Source organism: Delphinus delphis, chromosome 17 (genome assembly GCF_949987515.2).
Source record: "Delphinus delphis chromosome 17, mDelDel1.2, whole genome shotgun sequence".
NCBI classification, from domain to species: Eukaryota; Metazoa; Chordata; class Mammalia; order Artiodactyla; family Delphinidae; genus Delphinus; species Delphinus delphis.
Genome location: NC_082699.1, coordinates 15,769,266 through 15,790,739, shown reverse-complemented (window position 1 = coordinate 15,790,739; position 21,474 = coordinate 15,769,266). Strand labels below are relative to the sequence as shown.

General features: G+C 42.0%; 1 non-coding gene across 1 annotated transcript; it reads right to left on the bottom strand.

Moving 5' to 3' along the window:
- Nucleotides 1-2,074: 2,074 nt before the first annotated feature.
- Nucleotides 2,075-2,166, bottom strand: LOC132413447 (small nucleolar SNORD12/SNORD106). Its single transcript, XR_009516741.1, has one exon. It is a non-coding gene; the product is annotated as a small nucleolar SNORD12/SNORD106 (small nucleolar RNA).
- Nucleotides 2,167-21,474: the final 19,308 nt, after the last annotated feature.

Below are 21,474 nucleotides of genomic sequence, written 5' to 3'. Positions count from 1 at the left end.
GAAACACAAGTCACAAGGAAAGCAAGCCATAGAAAAAGAAGTAGCAATTTCCTCATAGAAGAGAGAGCCCCTCCTTTGTCCAGACTGTCTTGTAGTCTCCCCACTCCAGAGCAAAGAGCAGATGTTTTTACCGTCCAGTCTAGTTAAGATAATGTCTCCCTCTGGAGCACAGGTTGTGCAGGCTTGCTTGCAGATCATTGTGAAAGGCTGGGGGGTCCTAAGCCCCCCTGTTCCTCAGCAGGGATGCAAACCCAACTTGTGCGCGGCATCCACCTGGATTGCTCCGTGTCATCCACCTGGATTGCTCCGTGTCATCCCTGGGGGTCTTGCGGGGATGTAGGGAAAGCTACACAGTCATGAAGCTCATGCTGCTTGCTGTGCCCTGAGTAAAAACGTCCTTTGTCTCGGGGCTCCCCTGGTGGCGCAGTGGTTGAGAGTCCGCCTGCCGATGCAGTGGACACGGGTTCGTGCCCCGGTCCGGGAAGATCCCATATGCCGCGGAGCGGCTGGGCCCGTGAGCCATGGCCGCTGAGCCTGCGCGTCCGGAGCCTGTGCTCCGCAACGGGAGAGGCCACAACAGTGAGAAGCCCACGTACCGCAAAAAAAAAATAAATAAAAATAAAAAAGTCCTTTGTCTCTCACCCAGGAGACTTGTGTCTTCTGCCAGCAACCATGAAACTGTGGCAGGCACGTCTGTGAGCTTATAAGTAGGGTCAAATCTCAGACCACTCACCCTTTGTAACAGATGGGTAGTGAATCAATCCATTGGGTGAGACAGCAAACAGAGGGGAATGAAATAAGAAATTTGGGAGAAAGATGAGCTTGCTTTTGTTCTTGTTAAACTTGAAGCAGTTGTGGGGGCAGGGAGTTGGCAACACAGATCGGTATTTTATGAGAGAGGTCTGGGCTAGAGATACATATCTTAAAATTATTAGAATCCACATGGGAGTTAAGACCTTGAGGATGAACAACCATATCCTGGAGAACACCGATATTTAAGTGGTAGCTATGGGGGTACAGTCTATAGGAACAGACAGAATGGAATGAGGATACTGTGTCTCTTGGAAGCCAAGAAGGTGGAGAATTCCCAGGAGGCAGTAATCACCGGTGTAATTAGGAAATTTCCAATAATAGAAAAACTAAAATCCCACTCGATTTGGCACCTAGAAAGTCACCGTTGTCCTTGCATGACGTGCTGGTCCTGGATCTGTCCGCCTTTAGCTCCCCTCTTACCCTTCCCCTCACTCTGTGTTCCAGATGTCTGAACCTGCCGGCTGCACTTTCCAGGCTCCAATGTCAGCTGGTCTCCAGCTGGGCTGAGTAGAGCCAATGGTTGGCCTGGATGAGAGACTAAAAGACGAAGGGAACAGAGAGGTCAGGTATTTCTGCTTCTCCTCTCTGCTGTGGATAGCGTCTGGCAGTACGTGGGCTGAATCCCCTCCATGGCTTCAGCTGCCACAGGACAAGCCAACCAATCCAAGGGTCATGTCTCCTAGGGTCATCTGCAGGCCAGGGTCTGAGAGCACCATCTTTACTTTGTCCCTCCATTCCAAGTGTGGGAGTAGCTTCCAGCTGTGGCCACCTCTGGGATACCGCACCATCCTCTGTCTGGTTTCTCAGTTACTCTACCACCCACCTAATCAACTTTCCTGCTTTATATTTTCTTTGTCACAAATCACTGAAGTTGTTCATTTTTGCCTGGTTGCATCCTGATTACTAAGAACAGGTAAGAACGAGTGGTAAGAACAAAAGCCAAATCTTATGGGTGAAAGAATGGAGAAGGAAGATGCCGATGACCAATCGAATAGATTATTCTTCGAGTAGTTGTGCAAAAAGAGAGACTTGATGGTCGTTAGAGGGTTGGATTTTTTAAGCTTGATTCGGGGTTCAGATTGGGTAAGACACGAGCTTATTTTAGGCTGAGGGGAAGACGTGTGAAAAGAGTGAAAGAATAAAAGGTAGAGGAATTGAGGGATTTTGATTAATGGAACAAGGTCCCAAAAGAAACAGGAGGAGGTGAGGGGTTTCACAAGGTCCAGACAACAGGTCCAATCCAGCTAACAGGGTTTTTTTCCCCAGTGCATCAGAGAAAACTGGCTAATAGCTCAGTTAGATCAACATGGTCTATCTGATGGGGAATAAAGTTATGTCATCAGCTACCCAGCTAACAAGTTTGACCCCAGCCTGAAATTGGTACCTGGAAACCGGCAATACAAAGGTAAGGATTGATGTGGCTGTAAGTCACCTTGTAAGTAAAGTGGGTGAAATTTTCCGGTGGACTCAGTTTCTCCCAGAAGTTTGAGGCTTTGTTGAGTTTAGAGGTGAAAAGGGGGGCTGGAGGAGAGTGGTGATGATTTGGAATTCCTCTGTGTGGGGAGTGGAAACTGGCCAAGGATCTCTGAAAGGATTGATGGGTAATGCAGAGGGTCCAGCTGAGGTGGGGAGAAGGAATCTTAGTGGTACTGATCTGCATAGTTGTTTGGGTTTATTTTTTAAATTTTATTTATTTATTTTTGGCTGTGTTGGGTCTTCGTTTCTGTGCGTGGGCTTTCTCTAGTTGCAGCAAGCGGGGGCCACTCTTCATCGCGGTGCACAGGCCTCTCACTGTCGCGGCCTCTCCTGTTGCAGAGCACAGGCTCCAGACGCGCAGGCTCAGCAGTTGTGGCTCACGGGCCCAGCCGCTCCGCGGCATGTGGGATCTTCCCAGACCAGGGCTCGAACCCATGTCCCCTGCATTGGCAGGCAGACTCTCAACCACTGCGCCACCAGGGAAGCCCTGCATAGTTTTATAGTTTGTTTTCCCCCCCTCAGATATCAGTTGCCCCCTTTTGGGATCAGGATGGCAAATCCAGGGTTGGGGTCTTGCAAGATGAGCATTGTGGAGGACAGGACTGCAGGAAGTCATAGATGAGAAGTGGTTTGGGCGGTCTACCGTGGAACAGAGGCAGCATAACCCGGAGAAAGAATGCACAGGGGGCTTCCCTGGTGGCGCAGTGGTTGAGTCCACCTGCCGATGCAGGGGACATGGGTTCGTGCCCCGGTCCGGGAAGATCCCACATGCCGCGGAGCGGCTGGGCCCGTGAGCCATGGCCGCTGAGCCTGTGCGTCCGGAGCCTGTGCTCCGCAACGCGAGAGGCCACAACAGTGAGAGGCCCGCGTACCACCAAAAAAACAAAAACAAACAAACAAAAAAGAATGCACAGGGTTGCACGGGTGGGCAGGATGGACTTCCCATCCCAGCTAAGGAAGCTTGGGCAAGCGACAAGCTTTCTAAGCCTCCGTTCCTTCATCCAAGAAGTGAAAATAGTCCCTACCTCAAAAGGTTATAAGACTGAACAAGAAAACGTATATACAGTGTGAATTAAAGATTCTGACACACACAAAGAACTTAGCGAAGAACAGTGGAGTGGGATATTTTCACTAATCAGATCCCTATGCAATTTCATACTAAATCTGTCGATCTCTCTTTGAGGATGGGTCTCAATCAGAGAACAATTCAGAAACTTCTCTAAAACACACAATGTCAGGTTCCAAAACAAGCCCATTTCAGGCCACCCTGTGGCTCCAAACTACACAGGAAGATGCTGGTGAGACTCCGATCCACCGCCCTCTAGAGCAGCAGCCCCCAACCTTTTTGGCACCAGGGTCTGGTTTCAAGGAAGCCAATTTTTCCACGGACCAGGGTTGGGGGCGGGGATGGCTCAGGCGGTAACGCGAGCGACCGGGAGCGGCAGATGAAGCCGCGCTAGCTCGCCGTTCACCTCCTGCTGTGCGACCCGGTTCCTAACGGGCTGCGGACCGGTATGGGTCTGCGGCCCGAGAGGTGCGGACCCCTGCTCTAGAGAGAATAGAGCTGTTTGAGCTCTATGTGAAGATTAGACTCTACAGGGAATATGGGCCTCTGGGGAGCCACAGAACAGGCAATTCAACTGGGGCACAAAAATGGACCAGGAAAGACCCTCCTGGACCCAAAGCTGAGATTCAGAGCTTGTGGAGGCATCTAGGAAAACAATCAGAGACACATCATCTGACAGTCCAGCGGAACGAGGGTTCCGGTGAGTCTCCCTTCCTGTAACTTATTTATCCCAAAGTGATCACTTGCTCTGCTGATTACCTAGGCTCATTCCTAGCTCATGGCTTTCTGCCTTCCAACAACTTGTTTTCTCATTACCCTAACAGAGGTAAGAAGATTCCCCATAGAGCCATCATTCGCAGATGGATCAGAAGACAGGAAACCCACATAGAACAATTTCATTTGTTCTAACAAGTTGTTATGGACAAAATTATTGCCTCGAATGAGCTTTCTGGAATAAAGCTTGTGGGCTTACTTCATTTATAAAGAACTGTCCTGGTTCAGATCTTTGAAACCTTACAAAGCGGAGAATTGCTAACGACTATAACCTTACCCCTTTAAGGAAGTTTAATGATATGAAAATGACACACGTCATCACTAATTCCTGGGAATCAGAGAGAAAATATACAAAAGGCTTAATGAACAGATGAAGAAAGAAAACTGGTAACTGACATTTCTGGCTCAGGAATACGACCATCCACAGAAGGGCTACTGGCCAAATCTTAGACGCCGAAAATACTAAAAGCTTCGCCCAGAGTCAACAAATGCCATGTTCTGAGGAGTGGCGTCTTAGGGGACAGATCTGTTGACCATCAGTGGGCGTTTTTCATCTCACCGCTTACGGCACGCAAGTTAAAGAAGGCTTTGTGTACCTGCTTTCCAGCAGAAGCCCGAGCTCCCGGCACAGGAAAGCCGGTCCTACCCTGGGGCCTGGGACAGATAACATATACGCACATAGTACATAGACAAAGACACACACAGCACAGTCTTCAAACACTTTTCCTTCAGGCCATTTCCCTCCATTTTAGACTCACCGAAGGAAAGCTGGCGTCAACTGCAGGTCAGAAGGATGTGACAGAGAGACTTTTTCCTTTGGTTTTGTATTGAACATAGATTTGCCTCTTCAGTAAAGTCAGAATGGTTTGATAGCTTTGCCAAAAGCCACTCTCATACTAAAGGGCGTACAGAAAGACAATTTACAAATAGTCTGACGATGGACCTAGAGATTATCATACTAAATAAATCAGACAAAGACAAATATCATATGATATCACTTACATGTGGAATCTAAAATATGATAAAAGTGAACTTATTTACAAAAGAGAAATAGACTCACAGACATAGAAAAGAAACTTATGGTCCCCAAAGGTGGGGACGGGGTTAAACTAGGAGTTTGGGGTTAACAGATACACACGACTGTATATAAAATCAGTAACAAGGAGTTACCGTGTAGCACAGGGAGCTATAGTCAATACCTTGTAATAACCTAGAATGGAAAAGAATCTGAAAAAAGTATATATATAAATAACTGAATCACTTTGCTGTACACCTGAAATTAACACAATGTAAATCAACTATACTTCAATTAAAAAACATTTTTTTAATGAGTCTGACAGCGAAGTTCCCTTCATGGTATGCCCTGTTTACATACCACATCCTAGTGTCATCCAAAAACAACTGACACCTGCTTGATGGTCTTATTAGCATGCGCTATAAAGGCCAGATTTCCCCAGCAGCAAGGACAGGGTCAGAGAGGGAAGGACAGTGGGAGTTGTTCAGGGGCCATGACAGCCGCCACTGCACCCGCTCCTGGGTAAAGATTCATAGTTCTGAGCATCTCCCTGCGGCGTAAATGCTACTAAAGTTGAAAAGGTACAGCAGAGGGCAGACGGAATGACTCAGAGCTTCCAGAACGAGGCCCTTATGTTGACCTCACTCTCCCGTTGCAAATCCACAGTAGTAAAGGCCCCAACAAGACGAACCTCCCAGAGCCTTTGCTTACAAATCTCAGCACGGGGTAGAAACGGTCCTTCCTGAGCTCCTGGATGTTTTGGGGAAATTTTTTTCACACCTGGTCTTAAAACCCATTCAAACTAACTCATGTGTCCGTCAAAATCCAATCTTTCTGTCTGTTCTCTTCGCAATACTCTGTAATGACCTACATGGGAAAAGAATCTAAAAATAAAACTAGATATATGTATATGTATAACTGATTCACTTTGCTGTATACCTGAAACACACTGTAAATCAACTAGACTCCAATAAAACTTTTTAAAAATCCAATCTTTCCATGGCGTCAAGACAATGCTTTTTTTTTTGATGTGGTGTTAATTTAAATCACATAAAATAGTGTCTGGCTTATATTAAAGACCTTACAAATGATAAGATCTCTGAATAAAGGATAAAATGATAAAATAAACAGATATTTTTATTCAATTTGCCTTTCCTGAAGTCACCAATATAAATTTTACCTAAAAAATGATAAAATAAAATGATAAATAAAATTAAAAAATGATAAAAAAATGATAAAATAAAAAATAAACAGATATTTTTATTCAATCTGCCTTTCCTGAAGTCACCAATATAAATTTTACCTAAAAAAGTAGGAAATGTTTTATTTCCCTTCTCTACAGATTATTACCTAATTAATGTCCACAGTCCAGGTGCCTTTATCTATTCAGTGCCTATTAACCCCTTATCGGATATACCTTTTGCAAATATCTCCTCCCATTCAGTAGGCAGCCCTTTTATTTAAAACAATGCTTTCTGATCCTACATTCTTATTTAACACTATGCCAGAACGTAAGAACATATTTACCAAATGTTACAAAGCAGAAAACTGACCCCCAAACCAAGATAGCAGCAGAGTCGCCTGGAATGTTCCTCTATTTTATTTTAGCTACGCTGTTTATGAACACCGCACTTATTTTTTTTCCTTCCCTTGTTTCCAGGGTAACCAGTTCATTTGGTTGGGGGGCCGGAAGTAGGAGGGTAGGGGAGGCACAGGCAAGAAAACATTTTTGAAGTGAGGCATAGCATGAAGTCAGCCTGAGTGAATTTAATTTGCTGTGGCAGCGCAACAATACTGAAAGGGTGTGCTCGACCCGAGTCCTTTTGGGTTGTTTCTGACTGAGTAATTTGAGGAGAGTTTCTTCATAATGGTGCCTTTTTCACACAGCAGGACTTTTGAATCCCACCTGTAAATCAGGGGGGTCTGCGGGGATTTGTCTCTCTTTTCCCTCCCCTTCTCTTTTATCTCTACCTCTTTTTCCGTAATTTGTGAAGATAAAGTAGTCCTCGTAATTCTTTAATACGAAAGAAGATTGGGCTGTTTTGCCCTGAAAGTGGCAGATTAATTGTGATCAACAATTTGCTCACTGAAATTCAATCTCAAAGATATTTACCCTACCTTCTTCTTGAAAAGGAAAAATGCCTCTCTGAAATTCTTGGTCTATAAGAAACAACACTAATGTTTTAAATTAAGATTTAGCACTTACTTTATGCACCTAGCCTAGACAGGTGTATGCTACATACACAGATGAATTAGGCTATCCATATTGTCTAGTTTTCTTAAACAACTTGTAATTGTTTCTCCGACTAAATATAAAGAAGGAGTATTCAACTGGTATTAATGCTAATGTATATTATAAAATCACGCTGCTATATCAGTCTGCATCGGGACCAATTCTTTATTTCCGTCTCAAGTAAACTTTAAATTGAAGTTATGAAATGTTTTGACTTTGGATCACAGAATCAAGCTGTTTAAAAAGCATGTGTGTACACGACACACACACACCATACTTTAATAGTATTTACAATGGAAACAACTTAAATGTCTATTTCGGATTGGTTAATAAACTATGATATATCCACACAACAGAATGCCATCCAGCCACCAAACATAAAACTGTAGAACCATGTTCACTGACATGGAAAGATAATACCACCACAAACAAGAGAACACCAACAGTTGCAAAGGAATATATATAACATCCCTTTTTCATTAAAAAACATATGGATCCTTACACACACGTAGGAGAAAAGCCTAGAAGATTTTATCAGAATGTTAGTAGTCACTGCCTCTCAGTGGTTAGATTACAAGTAAGTGTGTGTTTATCCTTGTCAGTCCCAGACCTCATCCCCAGCCCCAAATTTACAGGGAATGGGATGAATTTTAAAAATCCATTATTTTTCAACAGTAATGACTTTTTTAACCAAGGCTGAGAGAACTAGAGAGGCCCCACTAGCAAAGGGCCCGCTCCCATCGAGCCTAAGCACGGGACAGCCAAACCAGCTGAACTGAACAAAACCTCAAAAGGTTAGGAATGAGTTAAAGTGTGTGCCAAGCCGTGATATGCACTAAGTAGAAAGGAAACTGGCTGCATTACTTGTGAGACAGTTTGATTACTGCAGACCTAGCGCTCCTCTCCCTCCGTCTCTTAGATATCTCCAGGGCATCCCTTCGATGCTTTCTGGGACTTGGGTCCAGAAACAGCAAGTGAAGAGTGCCATGAATGCATCTTGCTCTTAAGCTGATAGAAATACTGGTTGTCTCTACTCATGATGACCATTTTGATTAGTTTTGTGTGTCCAAGGCATACTGTAAATTTCTTTGTCAAAAAGCTACAGCTGTAATAAAATAAGCACTCAGATACTTACAGATTAAATAAATTATGTCTCAAAATGTCCCTTTTGAAGAAAAACACTTTTTATAAGACACATGTAGCATGGCAGGAAGAAGGGAAAGAAGGAAGGGAGGGAGAAGGGGGGGATAAAAACCTTAATGAAAAGAAATGTAAAGAAAGAAGACAGCCGGGGTGAGATTAGCATACCGTAATACCCTATACACTTGAAGAAAATGAGCCATAAATTTATATTTAAGCTTCTTAGTAGCCAATGCCACAAATGAAACACAGTCAATTCTGTAATTCACAGCATTTCTAAGACAAGAACAAGTCAGAAGCACAGTAGAAACAGGAGGGCAGTTTCTCCCATGAACCCTTAATAAGAAGCACTATGTCACATAATAAGCAAAATTCTCAACAATACCCCCTAGCGTACATGCTTGCCTTATGGAGTTTTTCACAAGGGACCACAATGTAGGCTGACGGTGCCACACAGTTCACAGTTTATATAAGCAACTCAGAGGATGGAAAAGTTAACACAGTGGTCCAGGTTCACAGCTCAGTGATCTTGCTTCATCTTAGGTTATGTTTTTTCATATGCAAGACTGCACGAACAATGCATTTTTCCAATGCTCCATTATTAATTGTCAACCCAAGTTTGAAAAGCAGAGTGCAGCAGTGAACTTGATATGCTCTTCCCTCATACCAATATTTATGGTTAAAAGCAGACCTGCATGTTTTAACACTGTACTAAATGAAAAGTTGCTATCCTTTTTCATTCATGCGTTCCTCCAATCAATTAAAAGTAATTCTACACTTATTGAATCATTCTTATTTCCTAGAGATTGTTTGCATGCTAGGTTAACAGAGGTGACCAAAGCAGGCTTGGCCAAGGTGGGGTCCTTCTGGGGATGGCAAATCAACCTGGAGCAACGTCAGTGCTATGACGTTTCGGGTTGGATAACTCTTTGCTGGGGTGAGCCGCCGGTCCTGTACAGTGTAGAGGGTTTGGCAACATCCCCGTCTTCTACCTCCTACATTCCAGTAGCAACGCCACTGGTTTGGCAAGCAAAACTGCCTACAGGTGTTGCCAAATAGCCCCTGCAGAAGCACTGATCCAGAGAGCATTGACCCTAAGAAACGACAATGAATCAGTTCAGAGAGAGAAAGTAGGGGTGCTGAGAGGATGTAAAGAAGAAGAACTACCCCAGAACCGTAAAGAAGAAGAACTACCCCAGAACCCACGAAGGCCTCCTTGAAGAGGTGAACTTTAAAAGCTCCAGGAGACAGTTGTCTAAAAAAGGGTACTCCAGAGAGAAGGGAACTGGGCTATGTATACAGACGGGGCCAAGCTCTTCCTCAAAATACCACCTAAAGCCAAGAGTATCATGCAAAAGGCACTGATAAGACCATTAAAAAAAAAAATCAGCTAAGCACACCTTGAGAGTGATGCAACTTCCTATTGTCCTTCCTAAGGTAAAACAACCCCAAAATGCACCTTTAGTAACTGACTGAGTTGAATTTCAGTAGACAATTGTTAGCTGTGACCCAGTTAATGTTGGAACTAATGAATTAATACATACATTGTACCACAGGGAGTTATTCAACATGCATTAAGAGAGATGTTTATACTTAAAAACATAACATTAAACAGAACTTTTTGCAAAACAATTATACCAATTAAAATAAAACACATCCAGTAACCAGATTGGCATCAGTTTATTTATTTTTTAAACAATGTTATTGGAAAATAACTGCTTTACAATGTTGTGTTAGTTTCTGCTGTACAAAAAAGTGAATCAGCTATATGTATACATATATCCCCATATCCCGTCCCTCTTGAGTATCCCTCCCACCTTCCCTATCCCACCTCTCTAGGTGGTCACAAAGCATCGAGCTGATCTCCCTGTGCTATGCGACTGTTTCCCACTAGCTATCTATTTTACGTTTGGTAGTGTATATATGTCCACGCCACTCTCTCACTTCGTCCCAGCTTAACCTGCCACCTCCCCATGTCCTCAAGTCCATTCTCTATGTCTGCATCTTTATTCCCGTCCTGCCCCTAGGTTCTTCAGAACCATTCTTTTTTAGATTCCATATATGTGTGTTAGCATACAGTATTTTTCTCATTCTGACTTACTTCACTCTGTATGACAGACTCAAGGTCCATCTACTTCATTACAAACAACTCAATTTCGTTTCCTTTATGGCTGAGTAATATTCCACTGTATATATGTGCCACATTTTCTTTATCCATTCATCTGTCAATGGACACTTAGGTTGCTTCCATGTCCTGGCTACTGTAAATAGAGCTGCAATGAACATTGTGGTACATGACTCTTTTTGAATTATGGTTTTCTCAGGGTATAGGCCCAGTAGTGGGATTGCTGGGTCATATGGTAGTTCTATTTGTAGTTTTTTAAGGAACCTCCATACTGTTCTCCACAGTGGCTGTATCAATTTACATTCCCACCAACAGTGCAAGAGGCTTCCCTTTTCTCCACACCCTCTCCAGCATTTATTGTTTGTAGATTTTTTGATGATGGCCGTTCTGACTGGTGTGAGGTGACACCTCATTGCAGTTTTGATTTGCATTTCTCTAATGATGAGTGATGTTGAGCATCCTTTCATGTGTTTGTTGGCAGTCTGTATATCTTCTTTGGAGAAATGTCTATTTAGGTTTTCTGCCCAGTTTTGGATTGGGTTGTTTGTTTTTTTTGGTACTGAGCTGCATGAGCTGCTGGTATATTTTGGAGATTAATCCTTTGTCAGTTGTTTCATTTGCAAATATTTTCTCCCATTCTGAAGGTTGGCTTTTCATCTTGTTTATGGTTTCCTTTGCTGTGCAAAAGCTTTTAAGTTTCATTAGGTCCCATTTGTTTATTTTTGTTTTTATTTCCATTTCTCTAGGAGGTGGTTCAAAAAGGATCTTGCTGTGATGTATGTCATAGAGTGTTCTGCCTTTTTCCTCTAAGAGTTTTATGGTGTCTGGCCTTACATTTAGGTCTTTAATCCATTTTGAGTTTATTTTTGTGTATGGTGTTAGGGACTGTTCTAATTTCATTCTTTTACATGTAGCTGTCCAGTTTTCCCAGCACCACTTATTGAAGAGGCTGCCTTTTCTCCATTATATATTCTTGCCTCCTTTATCAAAGATAAGGTGACCCATATGTGTGTGGGTTTATCTCTGGGCTTCCTATCCTGTTCCATTGATCTATATTTCTGTTTTTGTGCCAGTACCATACTGTCTTAATTACTGTAGCTTTGTAGCAGAGTCTGAAGACAGGGAGCCTGACTCCCCCAGCTCCTTTTTTTCCCTCAAGATTGCTTTGGCTATTCGGGGTCTTTTGTGTTTCCATACAAATTGTGAAATTTTTTGTTCCAGTTCTGTGGAAAATGCCGTTGGTAGTTTGATAGGGATTGCAATGAATCTGTAGATTGCTTTGGGTAGTAGAGTCTTTTTCATAATGTTGATTCTTCCAATCCAAGAACATGGTATATCTCTCCATCTGTTTGTATCATCTTTAATTTCTTTCATCAGTGTCTTATAGTTTTCTGCATACAGGTCTTTTGCCTCCTTAGATAGGTTTATTCCTAAGTATTTTATTCTTTTTCTTACAGTGGTAAATGGGAGTGTTTCCTTAATTTCTCTTTCAGATTTTTCATCATTAGTGTATAGGAATGTAAGAGATTTCTGTGCATTAATTTTGTATCCTGATACTTTACCAAATTCATTGATTAACTCTAGTAGTTTTCTGGTAGCATCTTTAGGGTTTTCTATGTATAGAATCATGTCATCTGCAAACAGTGACAGTTTTACTTCCTCTTTTCCAATTTGGATTCCTTTTCTTTTTCTCTCTGATTGCTGTGGCTAAAACTTCCAAAACTGTGTTGAATAAGAGTGGTGAGAGTGGGCAACCGTGTCTTGCTCCTGATCTTAGTGGAAGTGGTTTTAGTTTTTCACCACTGAGAACGATGTTGACTGTGGGTTTGTCATATATGGCCCTTATTATGTTGACAAAAGTTCCCTTCTCACTATGCCTACTTTCTGGAGGGGTTTTATCATAAATCGTTGTTGAATTTTGTCAAAAGTTTCTTCTGCATCTATTGAGATTATCGTATGGTTTTTATCCTTCAATTTGTTAATATGATGTTTCACATTAATTGATTTGCATATATTGAAGAATCCTTGCATTCCTGGGACAAATCCCACTTGATCATGGTGTATGTTCCTTTTAGTGTGCTATAGGATTCTGTTTGCTAGTATTTTGTGGAGGATTTTTGCATCTGTGTTCATCAGTGATACTGGCCTGTAGTTTTCTTTTTTGTGACATCTTTGTCTGCTTATGGTATCAGGGTGATGGTGGCTTCACAGTATGAGTTTGAGAGTGTTCCTCCCTCTGCTATATTTGGGAAGAGTTTGAGAAGGATAGGTGTTAGCTCTCCTCTAAATGTTTGATAGAATTCACCTGTGAAGCCATCTGGTCCTGGGCTTTTATTTGTTGGAAGATTTTTAATCACAGTTTCAATTTCAGTGCTTGTGATTGGTCTGTTTATATTTTTGATTTCTTCCTGGTTCAGGCTCAGAACATTGTGCATTTCTAAGAATTTGTCCATTTCTTCCAGGGTGTCCATTTTATTGGCATATATTTGGTTGTAGTAACCTCTCATGATTCTTTGTATTTTGCAGGGTCAGTTGTTACTTCTCCTTTTTCATTTCTAATTCTACTGATTTGAGTTCAAAATTATAGCTGAACACTTCCCTAATATGGGAAAGGAAATTGTCAATCAAGTCCAGGAAGCACAGAAAGTCCCACACAGGATAAATCCAAGGAGAAACATGCAAAGACACATATTAATCAAACTGTCAAAAATTAAATACAAAGAAAAAAATATGAAAAGCAGCAAGGGAAAAGCAACAAATAACATACCAGAAAATCCCCATAAGGTTAACAGCTGATCTTTCGCAGAAACTCTGCAATCCAGAAGGGAGTGGCAGGACATAATTAAAGTGATGAAAGGGAAAAACCTAAAACCAAGATTACTCTACCCAGCAAGGATCTCATTCAAATTCGAAGGAGAAATTAAAACCTTTACAGACAAGCACAAGTTAAGAGAATTCAGCACTACCAAACCAGCTTTACAACAAATGCTGAAGGAACTTTTCTAGGCTGGAAACACAAGAGAAGGAAAAGACCTACAAAACAAACCCAAAACAATTAAGAAAATGGGAATAGGAACATACATATCGATAATTACCTTAAATGTAAATGGATTAAATGCTCCAACCAAAAGACATAGCCTGGCTGAATGGATACAACAACAAGACCCATATATATGCTGTCTACAAGAAACCCACTTCAGACCTACGGACACATACAGACTGAAAGTGAGGGGATGGGAAAAGATATTCCATGCAAATGGAAATGCTGGAGTAGCAATTCTCATATCAGAAAAATTAGACTTTAAAATAAAGACTATTACAAAAGAAAAAGGACACTACATAATGATCAAAGGATCAATCCAAGAAGAAGATATAACAATTGTAAATACTTATGTACCCAACATAGGAGCACCTCAATATATAAGGCAAATGCTAGCAGCCATAAAAGGGGAAATCGACAGTAACACAATAAGAGTAGGGGATTTTAACACCCCACTTTCACCAATGGACAGATCATCCAAAATGAAAATAAATAAGGAAACACAAGCTTTAAATGACACATTAAACAAGTTGGACTTAATTGATATTTATAGGTCAAATATGTGTGACCCCTATAATTTTAAGGTTGGTGCACTGAATGCTGTCCCAGAGGTCTCTGAGACTGTCCTCAATTCTTTTCATTCTTTTCTTTATTCTGCTCTGCAGTAGTTATTTCCACTGTTTTATCTTCCAGGTTACTTATCTGTTCTTCTGCTTCAGTTATTTTGCTATTGATTCCTTCTAGAGAATTTTTAATTTTATTTATTGTGTTGTTCATCATTGTTTGCTCTTTAGTTCTTCTAAATCCTTGTTAAATGTTTCTTGTATTTTTTCATTCTATTTCCAAGATTTTGGATCATTTCTCCTATCATTACTCTGAATTCTTTTTCAGGTAGACAGGCTATTTCCTCTTCATTTGTTTGGTCTGGGGGGTTTTTACTTTGCTCCTTCATCTGCTGCGTATTTCTGTCTTCTCCTTTTGCTTAACTTATTGTTTGGGGGTCTCCTTTTCACAGGCTGCAGGTTCGTAGTTGCAGTTGTTTTTGGTGTCTGCCCCCTGTGGGTAAGGTTGGTTCAGTGGGCTGTGTAGGCTTCCTGATGGAGGGGACTTGTGCCTGTGTCTGGTGCATAAGGCTGGATCTTGTCTTTTTGTTGGGTAGGACTGCGTCTGGTGATGTGTTTTGGGGTGTCTGTGAACTTATGATTTTAGGCAGCCCCTCTGCTAATGGGTGGGGTTGTGTTCCTGCCTTGCCAGTTGTTTGGCATAGGATGTCCAGCACTGGAGCTTGCTGGTTGTTGAGTGGAGCTGGGTCTTAGCGTTGAGACGGAGATCTCTGGGAGAGCTCTCGTCGATTTTCATTACATGGGGCCGGGAGGTCTCTGGTGGTCCAGTGTCCTGAACGTGGCTTTCCCACCTCAGAGGCTCAGGCCTGACACCCTGCCGGAGCACCAAGACCCTGTCAACTACATGGCTCAGAAGAAAAGGGAGAAAAAAAGGAAGAAAAAATAAACTCAAAAATAGTTATTAAAATTAAAAAATTATTAAAATAAAAAAAGAAGAGAGCCACCAAACCAGAAAACACATCCACCAATGATAGCAAGCGCTAAAAACTATACTAAGATAAACATAAAAATCAGAAACTAGTCAGTCACATACAAAAAACCCCCAAGTCTACAGCTGCTTCCAAAGTCTACTGCCTCAATTTTGGGATGATTCATTATCTATTCAGGTGTTCCACAGATGCGCAGGGTACATCAAGTTGATTGGGAAGCTTTAATTCGCTGCTCCTGAGGCTGCTGGGAGAGATTTCCCTTTCTCTTCTTTGTTCTCACAGCTCCCGGGGCTCAGCTTTGGATTTGGCCCCGCCTCTGCGTGTAGGTCGCCGGAGGGCATCTGTTCTTTGCTCAGACAGGACGGGGTTAAAGGAGCCGCTGATTGGGGGGCTCTGGCTCACTCAGGCCGGGGGGGTGGGGGGGACATGGAGGGCGGGGCGGGCCTGCGGCGGCAGAGGCCGGCGTGACGTTGCACCAGCCTGAGGCGCACCGTGCGTTCTCCCGGGGAAGTTGTCCCTGGATCACGGGACCCTGGCAGTGGCGGGCTGCACAGGCTCCCCGGAAGGGGGGTGTGGAGAGTGACCTGTGCTCGCACACAGGCTTCTTGGTGGCGGTAGCAGCAGCCTTAGCGTCTCCCGCCCGTCTCTGGGGTTCGCGCTTTTAGCCGCGGCTCGCGCCCGTCTCTGGAGCTCCTTCAAGCAGCGCTCTTAATCCTCTCTCCTCTCGCACCAGGAAACAAAGAGGGAAGAAAAAGTCTCTTGCTTCTTTGGCAGGTCCAGACTTTCCCCCGGACTCCCTCCCGGCTAGCCGTGGTGCACTAGCCCCCTGCAGGCTGTGTTCACGCCGCCAACCCCAGTCCTCTCCCTGCGCTCCGGCCAAAGCCCGAGCCTCAGCTCCCAGCCCCACCTGCCCGGGCGGGTGAGCAAACAAGCCTCTCGGGCTGGTGAGTGCCGGTCAGCACCGATCCTCTGTGTGGGAATCTCTCCGCTTTGCCCCCCGCACCCCTGTGGCTGCGCTCTCCTCTGTGGCTCCAAAGCTTCCTTCCCCACCCACTTCCCATTTCCACCAGTGAAGGGACTTCCTAGTGTGTGGGAACTTTTCCTCCTTCACAGCTCCCTCCCAGAGGGGCAGGTCCCATCCCTATTCTTTTGTCTCTGTTTTTTCTTTTTCTCTTGCCCTACCCAGGTATGTGGGGAGTTTCTTGCCTTTTGGGAGGTCTGAGGTCTTCTGCCAGCATTCAGTAGGTGTTCTGTAGGAGTTGTTCCACATGTAGATGTATTTCTGATGTATTTGTGGGGAGGAAGTTCATCTCCAAGTCTTACTCCTCCTTATTACTCCTTACTTATCTTGAAGCGTAATCCATCATTTTAAACAGTCACTTAATTGTTGTTTCTACTACCATAAAAATCACGAATTTGGATGACACAATTTCCTAAAGGTTCTGGCCAAATTTTAAGTTTTGTGAATTTAGATCTAAACTTATTTTTTTATTGTAGATTATTTCTACCCTGTTTCTAAAAGCAGATTTTTGTCATTAAAACAGATGAGTAATAGATTTAAAGGTTGTTTAAAATTTAGAAGAAAATACAGATTCTAATACTTTTCTTCTCTTCCTATGTTTCGTGCTTACTTCACCAGTTGATGCCCTAACGATAGTGGCAGATAGGACTAACTCTTAGGTTCTAGTGTGATAAAATGTAGTATTTTCACCCTCCTCATCCTCTTTTTATAATTGAAAAAATTGAGGGTCAAAAATGTTAATTGATTTTCCCAAGGTCACAGACAGTAATTGGCCAAGCCGAGAGTCAAACCCATACCTTCTGACTCCATACCAAAGGGTAGGTAGAGGAAGTACAGCACGATACGCTTTCAGGAAAGGAAGGATGGGTGGGAGATACTGGAAAACAACCTAACAGCACTGGGCACAGACCCAAAAGGAAGGCGAGAGCAAAACAGATATTTACCCTAAGCCTATATTTGTAGGCCCTCCCAGAACACTACCTTCTATTCAATCAAAAAAGGGAACGGTAACAAAGGGTCCTTTTGATATGGCAGACACTTTATATTTAGTATCTTTAATCCTCACAACAACCCTGCAGAACAGGCTTCACTGATCCTTACGTGCACAGGAATCACCTGGGGATCCTGTTAGCTCTAAGCAGATCCTAATTCAGCAGGGCTGGGATAGGGACTGAGAATGTACGTTTCTAACAAGCTCCCAGGTGATGCTGATGCTGCTGGTCCTGGACCACAGACCCCACCTTGAGTAGCAAGTACTTTTATGCAGAGCATAATGGTCGCCTAAGAGGTGAGTTCAAATGCACGATTCTGGGCCCCATCCCCAGAGATGCTAATGCATCTCTACAGTTGAGTCTAGGATTCCTCTGGTTACATGCGTTCCAGGTCATTCCAATCTGGTGGTCTAAGGGACTATGGAGTCCAAAAGACTTGGATTAAAATCCTGTTTCTATTACTTTCCAGCTGTGGGAAAGGACCTTGAACAAATTAAAACTTCTGAGATTTGGTTTCCCCCATCTGCAAGATGGGGATAATAAAACATAGCTCATTGGGTTGGAGGGATGATTAAACACAATTATCTATGTAAAATAACTAGCATATTACAGGTATTGGGGAAGAGACAGTTATTGTAATGGTGTGGATGTGATCATGAAGATACACATTTAATAGATGAGAAGCTCAGGTGCAGAGGAGTAAAGTCACTTATTTGAGCTAGTTTACTAAGATTTGAATCCAGAGCCATGTTCATTTCACTGCATCAGATCACAAGTACCAAGTTTTAGACAGTCGCCTACATTTATGGAAATCACTCCTTCCTCTGACCCTATCCCGTTAGTTCTGCCAGGCTCTTCCCTATTGGACTTTGTTTTCTGCTTCTTCCCCTGCAAGCTTCCCTCTCCCACCCCGCCACCAACCCTTTGGATTTTGTTCCCAGCGCTTGACCTTGAGGATTCTCCAAGGACCCTCTGTTTCTCTGCCCTTGGTCTGCTGGGGCAAGGTCTCCCTCCCAGCCTGTTTACCCAGTTCAAGAGGGAACTTGTACATATAGAAAAAGACGATAGGTAGAAGACAAAATCTAAGTTTGAAGATGCATACAAGTAGTTTTTGGATCTCAGTACAATGTGCAGGCCCTGCCTTTTACCACTGGGAAATTTTATTTTTTAATGAACAATTCCTGAAAGAACGTCCATCATAGCCATAAAATATCTAGGAGAGAAGAGTCAAAATAGAATTATTTACCCATTGTTCTCCAATACACGTGGGAGGAGTACCAAATATATTATGCAGCTAACACAATCCCATAATATACATGGAAAGAAAAGCCACAGACTTACATTACTACTGCTCTGGCTGAAGAGATATTTCGTGGAGGATTGAGGTGCTTCAAAATGTTGGGAAACACCCAGGATCCTAAATAAGCAAATTGTTTTAGCATTTCTGTTCCAAGCAATAACATTCAATGACCACATGCAGATTATTTTTAGTCGCGATTTTATGGGAAAACTATAACTGGAAATAAAAGGAATATTCTAGCCATAAACATGACGTATCTCTTGTTGCACATGTTGGTGATGACAGTGAATGAGATCTCCAAGCAAAATAAGAGTTATGATGTGTGGTGTCCGCATAATAAAATAAGACTTCCCTCTCAAAGGTCAATTCTTGAGCTCATAAAGATGTACAGAATTTCATAGCCTGAAAACTATGTTAAAGGGACACTGAGAACCAGATGGCAAGAGTTTTAGGAAAGGAAAAGAGAGCCTTATTCCCCTGACTTAATTTGCTGCAGAACAAATCAGTGTCTGAACCTAGCTCTTCTCTCCAGTCTTTTTAAAATAATGTTCACATACGTGAATTCTCTTGAAGAATGTGTCTACACAGAAAAAACACAGAGAGAGTTAAGCTGTCGTCTTAAATAGCTGGCGTCGATCATTCTGTTTCTTCTTTACTAGGTACAAATTTAAAAGGCTATTCACAGTATTTAAAGAGCTTTTAGCCTCCAGTTTTCTTTCCCTATGCTGATACAAAGAGTATGACCAAGGATGGAAAAAAATGCAGTAGATAGAGGTAAGTTGGACTAAAATAAGATGTCTCCTCAGCTAGAAGAGATCCATGGTTAACTTGGGGCTTCACAAGCACACTGCCTGCTTTAATCTGTTACTTACAAGGTATATGACCTGGGACAAGTTACTTAACCTCTCTAAGCCTCAGTGTTTTTCATTTGTAAAATGGTAATAATATTCCCCGCTAACAGGGTTGCTGTCACCGTTAAACAATGTAATGGATGTGAAAGACTTGGCACGATGTCTAGCTCACAGAATTAATTTTTATATATACACATAACCATTTGATTGAGATAAAGGGGTAAATTGTATGGTATGTGAATTAAGGCATAAAATTCAATGTCTTTTATTCTATTCACATATTCAAAGTTATGCAACCATCAATTTTAGAACACTCTCACCAAAGAAAAAAAATAAAAAGCTGTCTCCATTAGCAATTACTCCCTATTTCCCCACAATTCTCTCCCCCCCCCACCCCCCCCATCCCTCACAGCCCTAGGCAACCACTGATCCACTTTCTGTCTCTATAGATTTGCCTATTCTGGACCTTTCATATAAATGGAATTGTATAACATGTGGTCTCCTGTGCCCTTAAAATAATGTTTTCCAAGTTCAACCAATTTGTAGCATGTATTAGTACTTCATTCCTTTACATTGAGGATTAATATTCCAATGTATGGGCATACCACATTTCATCTATCCATTCAGCAGCTAACAGAAATTTGAGTTGTTTCTACTTTGGGGCTCTTATAATGCCACTCTAAATGTTCACCACATTGTCACCAACACTTTTTGATTCTAGCTATCCTAGTGGGTGTCAAGTGTTATCTCACTGTTTTGATTTGTATTTGCCTGATGGCTACTGACGTTGAGCATCTTCATGTTCTTATCAGCCATTTGTATATTTTCCTCGGAGAAATGTCTATTTGGATCCTTTACCCATTTTTAGTTGGGTTGTCCTTTATTATTGAGTTGTAAGAGTTCTTTATGTAGTCTAGACACCAAATCAGACAAAGGCATCACAGGAAAAAACAAGCCATTCTCTTATGAATACAGATGCCAAGATCCTTAACAAAATTCTAGCAAACCAGATCCAGAAATAAAGGATTATAAATTACAACCAAGTGGGATTTATCCCATGAATGCATGGTTAGTTTAACATTGGAATATCAATTTACTTAATATACCATACCAATACAATAAAAGACAAGTCACATGATCATGCAGACAAGCGTTTGAACAAATTCACCGTCTCTTGTGATGAAAACACTCAGCAAACCAGGAATCAAAGGAAACTTCTCCAACCTGATAAAAAGCACCTACAAAAACCCACAGCTAATATAATACTTAATGATGAAAGACTGAATTTTTAATCCCTAAGATTAGGAACAAGACAAGGATGTCCATTTTTGCCACTTTGATTCAACATCTTACCGGAGGTTCTAACCAGGGCAATTAGGTAAGAAAATGAAATAAAAGGTATCCAGATTAGAAAGGAAGAAGTAAAACATTCTCTCTTTGCAGACCACATAATCTTGTGTATAGAAAAATTCTAAAGAAGCCACTGAAATCTATTAAAAGGAATGAGTTCAGCAAGCCTGCAGGGTACCAGATTGATATACAACAATCAATTGTATTTCTATACATTAGCAATGAACGATCCAAAATTAAAGAAAATAATTCTATTTACAATATCATTAAAAGGATAAAATACATAGGAATAAATTTAACAAAGTGTAAAAATTATACTCTGAAAACTACAGGAAATTGTTGAAAGAAATTCAAAAAGACTTAAATAAATGGAAAGACATCTCATGGTCATGGATCAGAGAGAGGACTTATTATTGTTAAGATGTCAATACTTCCCAGGTTGATTTAGAGCATCAGCAAAATCCCTATCAAAATCCCAGCTGACTTTTCTGCAGACATTGGAAAGCTGATCCTAGAATTCACTTGGAAACGCAAGGGGCCCATAACAGGCAAAAGTTGGAAAATTTGAATTCCCAAAGTTCCTATTCAAAAGTTACTACGAAGCTACAGTAAAGATTGTGTGATGCTAGTATAAGGACAGACATGTAGATCAATTAAAAGTTCAGAAATATACCCTTACATTTAGGGTCAATTGATTTTTGACAAAATTGCCAAGACAATTCAGTG